We start from the raw sequence: 11,750 nt of genomic DNA on the forward strand, positions 1-11,750 counted from the left end.
CTTGACATCTACATGAGCCTCAATGAGGTTCTGCTACTCATGTATTTGTCAGTTGTCTTGACATCTACATGAGCCTCAATGAGGGTATGCTGAGTCTCCGAGTGGATCTGTAGGATACACTCGAAGGCAATTGTGTACTTAGGCGATTCGTGATCGCGGCTAAGTCTTCGAGTGCGACTGTCAGGTCGTACTCGGAGCGAGTTGTTACTCATGTAATTGTCAGTTGTCTTGACATCTACATGAGCCTCAATGAGGTTCTGCTACTCATGTAATTGTCAGTTGTCTTGACATCTACATGAGCCTCAATGAGGGTCTGCTCAGTCTCTGAGTGGATCTGTAAGATACATTCGAAGGCAATTGTGTACTTAGGCGATTCGTGATCACGGCTAAGTCTTTGAGTGCGACTGTCAGGTCGTACTCGGAGCGAGTTGTTACTCATGTAATTGTCAGTTGTCTTGACATCTATGTGAGCCTCAATGAGGTTCTGCTGAGTCTCCGAGTGGATCTATAAGATACATTCGAAGGAAGCTTTCTATTTAGGCGATTATTGATCGCAGACAAGTCTCCGAGTGCGACGTTTAGTGCACATTCGGAGAAAGTTAGTACTTAGGCGATTCTTGATCGCAGCTAAGTCCCCGAGTGCGACGTTTAGTGCACACTCGGAGAAAGTTTGACCTTAGGCGATTCTTGATCGCAGCTAAGTCCCCGAGTGCGACGTTTAGTGCACACTTGGAGAAAGTTTGTACTTAGGCGATTCTTGATGGCAGCTAAGTCCCCGAGTGCGACGATTAGTGCACACTAGGAGAAAGTTTGTACTTAGGCGATTCTTGATCGCAGCTAAGTCCCCGAGTGCGACGTTTAGTGCACACTCGGAGAAAGTTTATACTTAGGCGATTCTTGATCGCAGCTAAGTCTCCGAGTGCGATGTTTAGTGCACACTCGGAGAAAGTTTGTACTTAGGCGATTCTTGATCGCAACTAAGTCCCCGAGTGCGACGTTTAGTGCACACTTGGAGAAAGTTTGTACTTAGGAGATTCTTGATCGCAGCTAAGTCCCCGAATGCGACATTTAGTGCACACTCGGAGAAAGTTTGTACTTAGGCAATTCTTGATCACAGCTAAGTCCCCGAGTGCGACGATTAGTGCACACTCGGAGAAAGTTTATACTTAGGCGATTCTTGATCGCAGCTAAGTCCCCGAATGCGACGTTTAGTGCACACTCGGAGAAAGTTTGTACTTAGGCGATTCTTGATCGCAGCTAAGTCCCCGAGTGCGACGATTAGTGCACACTCGGAGAAAGTTTGTACTTAGGCGATTCTTGATGGCAGCTAAGTCCCCGAGTGCGACGATTAGTGCACACTCGGAGAAAGTTAATACTTAGGCGATGCTGGATCGCAGCTAAGTTTTTTTTATACCGGAGTCTGCTTCCGCGGAAGAATTTTGAATCTGCAAAAACTCAATCTGCTTTGTATTACTTCACCGATACTTGTTCTTTACATTGCTTCAGTCGACGGTCACGTGTAGAAGCGCTTGAGGAGATCTCCGTTCCATGCTCGCGGCTCATCCGTTTCCCTGTCGATGTTGTAGAGTCAATATGCTCCGTTGTTCAGCACCTTGGAGATGATGAAGGGTCTTTCCCAGGCGGGAGCCAACTTGTGAGGTCTCTGCTGATCCACTCGGAGCACCAGGTCGCCTGCTTGGAATGTACGACTACTGACGTGTCGCGCGTGAAAGCGCCGCAGATCTTGTTGGTAAATGGTTGAGCGTGTCAGTGCCATATCGCGCTCCTCCTCTAGGAGATCCACTCCGTCTTGCCTTGCTTGCTCTGCTTCAGCTTCGGAGAAGAGTTCAACTCGTGGAGTGTTGTGAAGCAAGTCACTCGGAAGGACTGCCTCTGCTCCGTAAACGGGGAAGAACGGGGATCGCCCTGTAGATCTATTTGGGGTTGTGCGGAGACCCCAAAGCACCGAAGGTAGCTCGGTGACCCATGCGCCGGCGGCATGTCCCACTTCTCGCAGGAGTCGAGGCTTCAAACCTTGCAGAATAAGTCCATTCCCCCGCTCTGCTTCCTCGGGTAGGGTCTCGAAGAGGCCCCCCTCGTTCTGGCTCGTAAAATATATTCATTCAGGGCGCCCCTAGTGGACTTGGCGGTGCTCCTTTCTCAAACCAGAACAACTCTGAACGTTAGGGAAAATAAGGGAAGACCACCTGAGCTTGTTTGGGGATGTGCCACAGATGCAAAATCCACTCGGATACCTTGGCCTGTACAGAAACTTTTGAATCTGTCCGAGTCAAAGTTTGTTCCATTGTTAGTGATTATGCTTTGAGGTACCCCGAATCTGGAGATGATGTCCCTGACAAACTTGATGGCCGTTAGGGCGTCGAGCTTCTTGATGGGCTTGGCTTCAATCCACTTTGTGAACTTGTCGAGTGCCACCAACAGATGTGTGAATCCCCCTTGGCCTGTCCTGAATGGACCGACTGTATCTAATCCCCATACTGCAAACGGCCAAACAAGAGGGATTGTCTTCAACGCAGATGTTGGCTTGTGGGACTTGTTAGAGTAGAACTGACAGCCTTCACATCGGTCGACCATATCTTTCGCCATTTCATTCGCCTGCAGCCAGAAAAAGCCAGCTCTGAAAGCTTTGGCGACGATTGCTCTTGAAGAGGCGTGATGACCGCAGGTTCCCGAGTGAATTTATTCTAGGATTAACTGTCCCTCCTCAGGGGAGATGGATCATTGAAGGACGCCTGAAACGCTTTCCTTGTACAACTGGCCATCAATGACAGTGAATGACTTTGACCTGTGGACGATCTGTCTGGCTTGGACTTCGTCTTCTGGTAATTCTTGCCTCAGGATGTATGCAACGATCAGCACAGTCCAATCGGGGATGATAGCAAGAATCTGCATGATCAAATCAACCACAGCAGGGACTTCGACTTCAGTCAGATCTGCCAAGCTCTTTGGTTGTACTGGTTCCTTTGTGAAAGGATCTTCTTTAACTGAGGGAAGGTGGAGGTGCTCAAGGCAGACATCACTCGGGACTGGTCTCCGAGTGGATCCGAGTTTTGCCAACTCATTAGCTGCTTGGTTTTTCAGTCGCGGAACGTGGTGGAGTTCCAGACCTTCAAACTTTTTCTCAAGCTTCCTCACCGCATTGCAGTATGTGGTCATGGTGGGGTTCCTGACGTCCCACTCCTTCATCACTTGATTAACCACCAAATCCGAATCACCATAGACCATCAGGCGACGGACGCCAAGTGCGATGGCCATGCGCAGTCCATAAAGGAGAGCTTTGTACTCTGCCTCGTTATTGGAGGAATCAAAGTGTATCTGCAACACGTACTTGAGTTTGTCACCCTTTGGCGATATGATCACAACGCCAGTGCCGGAGCCATTCAACATCTTGGACCCATCGAAGAACATTGTCCAATAAGCCGAGTAGATGTGGGTCGGTTGCTGTTGTTCTACCCATTCTGCTATGAAGTCAGCCAGAGCTTGAGACTTTATAGCTTTCTTGGCCTCGAACCTGATGTCACAGTATAACATCTCCATTGCCCACTTCGCCACTCGGCCCGATGCATCCCGATTGTGTAGGATTTCCGACAATGGAGCATCGGAAACGACGGACACCGAGTGGTCTTGAAAATAATTAGCCACCTTCTTAGCAGTCATGTAAATCCCGCAGATAAGTTTTTGATAGTGGGGATACCTCTGCTTGGAAGGAGTGAGGACTTCGGAGACATAATACACTGGCCGCTGAACCTTGTATGCTTTGCCTTCTTCTTCCCGTCCAACCGTGAGAACAGTGCTGACGACTTGATTTGTAGCCGCGATGTACAGAAGAAGGGGCTCTTTACTGAGCGGAGCAGTAAGAACCGGCTGGGTGGAAAGTAGGACTTTGAGGTTGTCGAATGCGACTTGTGCTTCGTCTGTCCACTCGAAAGTATCTGATTTCTTCATGAGTCAGTACAGAGGAAGCGCCTTCTCGCCGAGTCGACTGATAAACCTGCTCAAAGCCGCTAGGCAACCTGTGAGCCTTTGAACATCATGTATTTTGACCGGCGGGCTCCATTCGGACGATGGTCCCGATCTTTTCGGGGTTGACATCGATCCCTCGTTCGGGAACAAAGAAACCGAGTAACTTTCCGCTGGGAGCGCCGAATGAACACTTGGCTGGGTTGAGCTTGATATCGTACCTACGAAGGTTGGCGAATGTTTCTGCCAAGTCAGTCAGCAGGTCGGAACCTTTGCGTGACTTGACTACGATATCATCCATATACGCCTCCACATTCTGACCAATCTGGTCGAGGAGGCATTTTTGGATCATGCGCATAAAGGTTGCTCCTGCATTCTTCAAACCAAACGGAATAGTGATGTAGCAGAAGCACCCGAATGGGGTGATGAAGGCTGTTTTTAATTCGTCGGGGCCATACAGACGGATCTGATGATAGCCCGAGTAGGCAGCAAGAAATGACAAACGCTCGCAACCCGCAATCGAATCGACAATTTGATCTATGCGGGGGAGCGGAAAATGGTCTTTCGGCCAGACCTTATTGAGATGCTTGAAGTCGATGCACATTCGGAGCGACTTGTCCTTCTTGGGCACCATGACAACATTGGCGAGCCACTCGGAGTGGTGTACTTCGCGAATGAAGTTGGCTGCCAAAAGCTTGGACACCTCTTCTCCGATTGCCTTCCTCTTGTGCGTAGCGGACCGACGCAGGCGTTCTCGGACAGGCCGAGTGGCGGGATCCACATGCAGTTGGTGCTCAGCCAACTCCCTGGGTACACCTGGCATATCAGAGGGCTTCCATGCGAAGATGTCCTAGTTCTCACGGAGGAATTGGATGAGCTCGGCTTCCTATTTAGGATCGAGGGTGGTGGAGATGTTCGTCGGGGCAGCGGTGTCGTCCGTCGGGTGGATGCTGACCTTCTTCGTCTCTCCCACCGACTGGAATGCGGATTCCAAAGCTGGCTTCTTCGAACGCATCATGTCAGCGGGGTCGACTGTCTTCTTGTACTCCTCGGCCATCTGCTGATCGGCGATCCTCGATCCCTGCTGCAGACACTCCTCGGCCCGCTGCCGATTGCCTGTGATAGTGATCACACCTTTCAGGCCTAGCATCTTCAGCTTCAGGTACATGTAACATGGACGGGCCATGAAACGCGCATACGCCGGGCGGCCCAGAATTGCGTGATACGCACTTTGGAAGTCCACCACCTCGAACGTCAACTTTTCCTTGCGGAAGTTCTTGTCGGAGCCGAAGACGACGTCCAACGCGATCTGGCCGAGTGACTTGGCCTTTCATCCAGGGGCGACTCCATGGAACTGCATGCTGCTCTCGCTAAGTTTGAACATCGGAATGCCCATCCCCTTGAGAGTGTCAGCGTACATGATGTTCAAACCACTGCCGCCGTCCATGAGGACTTTGCGCAGTCGGACTCCTTCCACCACCGGGTTGACGACGAGAGCCTGCCTCCCTGGGGTGGGTACGTGTGCTGGATGATCTGACTGGTCAAAGGTGATCGTAGTCTGAGACCATTTGAGGAACATGGGGTTGGTCGGCGTGGCCATGTTCACCTCCCTGTTCACCAGCTTCAGTCGACTCTTGCTCTCAAGGTCAGCAAAAATCATCAGTGTTGCATGGACTTGGGGGAACGGATCCTCCTTGTCCTCCTCATCCTGTTCATTGCCCTTTTCACTCGGTTTCCCTTCGCCGAACCCCTGGAGCAGGAGGCGACATTGTCGAGTGGTATGCTTCGGATATATGGTGTTGCCCTCTTCATCCATCTTCGTGTGAATCGGACATGGCTGGTCCAGGATGGGGTTTCCGAACTGCTTCTTCTTGGGGGTGAACTGAGCCTTCCCCTTGCCCTTGAACTTGGCATTGGTAACGGTTGCGGCCTCTGCCTGCGGAGTGGACGGAGCTTTCTGCTTCTGCTTCCGAGTGTTGTTCCCATCTCCATCGGCGACTGCTTTGTGCTTGCCGCTCCGAATGCGGTCTTCTTCTTCGCCATTTGCATATCGTGCCGCTATCTCCATCATCATACTCATGGAGATGTTGCCTGTTCGACCGAACTTCAGGTACAAATCTCTGTACCGCACGCCTGCCTTGAAGGTGCAGACTGCTTGGTGCTCTGTGACGTTCTCCACCGTGTGGTAGAGGGTCGTCCAACGCTGAATGAAATCGCACAGGGGCTCATTCTGCTTCTGGACACAGTGCTGGAGCTCCACGAGGCCAGCAGGGCATTTGGACGTCCCTTCGAAGGTCCTGATGAAGACTCGGGCCAGATCTGCCCAGTTGTAGATGCTTGAGGGGGCCAACTGGTTCAGCCACGCTCGTGCCGAGCCGTCGAGCATCAGAGGAAGGTGTTTCATGGCGATGTGGTCATCCCCTCCTCCGATCTGGACTGCCACTCGGTAGTCGTCCAGCCACGTTTCTAGCTTGGACACTCGTGTAAACTTGCTGATCCCCGTCGCCAATCGGAAGTTGGGAGGGATGTCAGCCAAACGGATGGCTCGGCTGAAACACTCGGGACCAGAGACGATGGTTCTGCTTCCACTCGGACGGTCCATATCATGACCATCGCGGTGGGCCCGGCCCTTGTCGACCCTCCTCTGAGCGATATGCCCTCTTGCATCGGGCCTTGGATCATAAGTGTCACCGAATGAACGCCGATCATCAGGATGTCAGGGCCCGTAGGGCCCACACCGCGGAGGGGTGCGTGAGCGGCGACGATCTTCGGGATTCATGGAGCGGCTGCCTCCCATGTGTCGCTGATCAGAACCGGGGCTGTGAACTAACCGATGCGTGTTCGCGCGAACAGAACTATTGTGAATCCTGTTGTGCGACTGGGGGACCGCCGAATTTTGCTGCTGCACCGTGTGCAGGAGGGCACGTATCTGCTCGATCCCTCTGCCAGCCTCTGAATCAGTCGGCTGGAGGGAATCGGCTATCCTAGCGGCGGCAGCCAGGTTGAGGACGGGTGTGCGGAACACCTCCACGTTGCTCTGACGAGTGCGCCGACTGGCAGAATGGCGGGGTTGACGGCGAGCGCCGGAGGTTTCGCCGACCTCGTGCTCGTTCCGGCCGGTCTGGCGGGGGCTTTCATGGGAGTTGGCCATGTGCACTTCGGCCGCAGGCCCGCGACCCACGTACTCGGAAGGGAACTCAGTCGGAACTGACTTCGAGCACTCGGACGACGGCGCAACTACAACCGACTCGAGGACTGCCACTTGTGAAGACGCGCTCTGGCGCGCCTGGGCGTGTTGCACCCAACGCTGGAGCCGCGGACGGTGAGACCGCTTGTTGCGGCGCGTGACAGGGGCGAAGGTCAACACCGGAGCCGATTGCTGGAGAAGAAGAATACCGCGGGCGCCGGCACGGAAGTGCGTAGCCCCGCGACCAGGGAGCGCCTCGACGTCGAGAGGTGCGTCCCGAAGCCATGCCGAATCGTCGACGATGAAGGAGAGAGCGCCGAAGAGGATCTCGTGACCCATGCTCAAATCTCCACCGGATGACATGATGGAAAAATGTAGTCACAAACTCGCCGGAAGTCGCTTAGACGCCTGCCCTATGGTGGGCGCCAACTGTCGTGGGTATAAGTCCGACAGTAGATGTGTAGGGTACGAAAGGATGGGCAGAGCCTTAGCTACGGCGAGGTTGTATGAGTTCAGGCCCCTGTGCGGTGGAGGTAAAATCCCTACGTCTCAGTGCTCTTGGGAGCTTGTTGTCGAGTGGAATATGGATTACAGTGAATTGCTAACCCCTGCACCAGTGGGGAAGGGCGGCTTATATAGAGTGTGCTACCCTTCACAATGGTTTGGTGCGCAGGGGTGGAGTAGTGGCGAATAAATGCCTACGTTACAGGTAACGTATGTCTTAAATGCTAATAAAGGTACATGGAAACGTATGAGCGTTGCCCTCCAGGGGGGTTACGATGCACAGAGTGGAATCCAGTCGGTAAATTCGATATGCTCCGAATGCTCATCTCCGACTGGATGATGGAGGAATCGTCACCGACTGGATGATGGGAAGTCCTTAATTCAGTCGGAACTGACTAAAGGCCTTATCCCTAGTGAAGGGTAGTCCTTGGGTAGGACTCATAGGGCAGGCCTATGACCCTACCCTAGGACTATAACCCCATCAGCTGTCATTTCACTTCACAGTACAAGACTTATGCCTTTTCTCTCTTATTTTGCAAGGTTTACATGAAGAGCGAGAATGGCGACAGCTAGAATTCTGGCCTGAAAAAGGAGCAAGTTTGAGATGCCTATTCTGCGCAACTCCAAAAGCCATGAAAATCAACGTGGATTTTTTTGGGAATTTATAAAAAATACTGGAACGAAGAAGTGCTAGAGGGGCGCCAGCAGGTAGCCACAAGCCTGCTAGGCGCGGCCACCGCCCCTGGCCACGCCTAGGGGGCTTGTGGGCTCCCTGCTGGCCCACTGGCCCCCTCTTCTGCTATATGAAGGGTTTCGTTTCGAAAAAAATCGAGAGGAGGCTTTTCGTAGGATTCGCTGCCACCACGAGGCGGAACTTGACCAGAACCAATCTAGAGCTCCGGCAGGACGATCCTGCCGGGGAAACTTCCCTCCCGGAGGGGGAAATCGTCGCCATCGTCATCACCAACACTCCTCTCATCTGAGGAGACTCATCACCATCAACATCTTCATCAACACCATCTCATCTCCAAACCCTAGTTCATCACTTGTAACCAATCTCCGTCTCGCGACTCCGATTGGTACTTGTAAGGTTGCTAGTAGTGTTAATTTCTCTTTGTAGTTGATGCTAGTTGGATTACTTGGTGGAAGTGTTTATGTTTAGATCCTTGATGCTACCCATTACCTCTCTGGTCATGAATATGATTATGATTTGTGAGTAGTTACTTTTGTTCCTCAGGACATGGGATAAATCGTGCTATAAATAGTCATGTGAATTTGGTATTCGTTCGATATTTTGATGTGTTGTATGTTGTCTTTCCTCTAGTGGTGTTATGTGAACGTTGACTACATAACACTTCACCATTATTTGGGCCTAGAGGAAGGCATTGGAAAGTAGTAAGTAGAAGATGGGTTGCTAGAGTGACAGAAGCTTAAACCCTAGTTTATGCGTTGCTTCGTAAGGGGCTGATTTGGATCCACTAGTTTAATGCTATCGTTAGACTTTGTCTTAATTCTTCTTTCATAGTTGTGGATGCTTGCGAGAGGGGTTAATCATAAGTGGGATGCTTGTCCAAGTAAGGGCAGTACCCCAGCGCCGGTCCACCCACATATCAAACTATTAAAGTAACGAACGCGAATCATATGAACATGATGAAAACTAGCATGACAGAAATTCCCGTGTGTCCTCGGGAGTGTTTTTCCTCCTATAAGACTTTGTCCATGCATGTCCCTTGCTAAAAAAGGGATTGGGCCGCTGTGTTGCATGGTCGTTACTTTTGTTAGTTGTTGCTTGCTACGAATCATCTCACCACACAACTACTTGTTACCGATAATATCAGTGCGTGCAGATATTACCTTGCTGAAAACCACTTGTCAGATCCTTCTGCTCCTCGTTGGGTTCGACACTCTTACTTATCAAAAGGACTATGGTAGATCCCCTATACTTGTGGGTCATCAAGACTCTTTTCTGGCGCCGTTGCCGGGGAGTGAAGCGCCTTTGGTAAGTGGAACTTGGTAAGGAAACATTCATATAGTGTGCTGAAATTTATTGTCGCTTGTCACTATGGAAACTAATCCTTTGAGGGGCTTGTTCGGGGTATATTCACCTTGAACGGAAGCACAAAGAGTTGCTCCTCAACCTGCTACACCTACTGAAAATATTTTCTTTGAATTTCCTTCGGGTATGCTTGATAAACTGCTGGCTAATCATTTTACAGGAGATGGAACATCACATCCAGACTTGCATCTAATCTATGTAGATGAAGTTTGTGGTTTATTTAAGCTTGCAGGTTTGCCCGAGTATGAGGTCAAGAAGAAGGTATTTCCCTTATCTTTGTGGAATAAGGCATTGACATGGTATAGGCTATGTGATGATACTGGATCATGGAACTACAATCGGTTGAAATTGGAATTTCATCAAAAGTTTTATCCTATGCATCTAGTACATCACGATCGGAACTATGTTTATAATTTTTGGCCTCGTGACAGAGAAAGCATCGCTCAAGCTTGGGGGAGGCTTAAATCATTGTTATATTCATGCCCCAACCATGAGCTCTCGAGAGAAATTATCATTCAGAACTTCTATGCTCGGCTTTCTCATGATGATCGCACCATGCTTGACATTTCTTGTACCGGTTCTTTTATGAAGAGAGATATTGACTTCAAATGGAATTTATTGGAGAGAATTAAACGCAACTCTTAATATTGGGAGCTTGATGAAGGTAAGGAGTCAGGTATGAATTTCAAGTTTGATTGCGTTAAATTCTTTGTTGAAACAAATACTTATTCTTGCTTTCTCATCCTCTCCCCCTTTCATTCTTGGATCTCGGGCCGAGATCCTCTTGTAGTGTAGGAGAGTTGTGACAGCCCAATGCCGGCGTTCCAGAAGATTCCCCTTCTATTCCGTTTTCGTCGCGTGTCTATTTTCTTTTGTCGCATCATAATCGCATCATCCGCATCATCTGCATTGCATCGGCATCTCCGTTGCCGCCAGTTTTTAAAACTTGCATCCGTTGCTAGTTGCCGGTTCTCGTCGTTGTCCATTCTGAGCCCAACCGCAAACGCACGCGGCCGCGGCACCGGCCTAACCCTGTTTTTTTAAAGTGTGCGTTAAACTTTCTCTGATCGGGGTGAAACTTGGCATGTGGTCGTAAATAGATATAGCTAGGCCGCCTGTCAGATTTCGTCGCGATCGCATTCCGTCTGGTACTCGAACGGTCGATTGTAGCAGCATCGTATCCGGTCTATCGTTGGATGTTTTCGGGGTTTTAAATATCGTGTTGCCGCGCTACTCTATTTCCCTCTCACCTCCGCCTAGCCCCTCTGCTCAATGCACCGACCTCCACGCAACCTAGTCCGAAAATTCCCCCCGGACCAGAACCCGACGGTCATAACCGTTAGGTCCGCATCAACCCCGTAATACCTCAAAACATCTCCGGTTTGTCAAACGGTCTCCCTAACCTAGTTATCTCGACCATCTGATCTAAATCAGAGGGTCGAGATAGGCCTAAACTTAGCCCACCTAAATTCTTCGGCAACCAACCCAAGCTAACCAATTCTCCCTCCCGACAGCGCCGCCGCCCCACCTCGTTTTCCCCATCAGGCCAACCCGCAGCGCCTCCTCCTTCCACCCACCGCAGCCAGCCCAAGCTCCGCCGCGTGCCCGAGCTCGTCTGCCCCGCCAGAGTTGCCCAGCGCCGCCCCTGGCCAAACCCCGAGCGCCCCTTCCTCCTCAGCCTCTTCCCGAACAACCGCACCCTGCCGGACCCTTCAACCTCGCCGTCGCGCGTAGCTCGTCCCTGAGCTTATGCCGCATCTGTCGCTCCTTCTCTCTGCGCTCCGCCGCCTCTGCCGTCCCGCGCTGCCGCACGCTCGCAGGAAGCCCTTCGCCCCCATGCAAACCTCCTCGCCCCATTGACTGAGCTCCCTGCTCGCCTTCCGCATCCGCCCGCCGGCCCCGCAGCTTCCGGCGTCGGGAACGGGTCCCTCTGCCTGGATCCGCCAAACCCCGCCGCCACCTGATGTTTTCCTTCGTCGCCAGAGCTTCCGCCAGTTGTCATTGCCTCTACCACACCGACGA

This window comes from Hordeum vulgare, chromosome 4H, assembly GCF_904849725.1.
Source record: "Hordeum vulgare subsp. vulgare chromosome 4H, MorexV3_pseudomolecules_assembly, whole genome shotgun sequence".
In the NCBI taxonomy this organism is placed as follows: Eukaryota; Viridiplantae; Streptophyta; class Magnoliopsida; order Poales; family Poaceae; genus Hordeum; species Hordeum vulgare.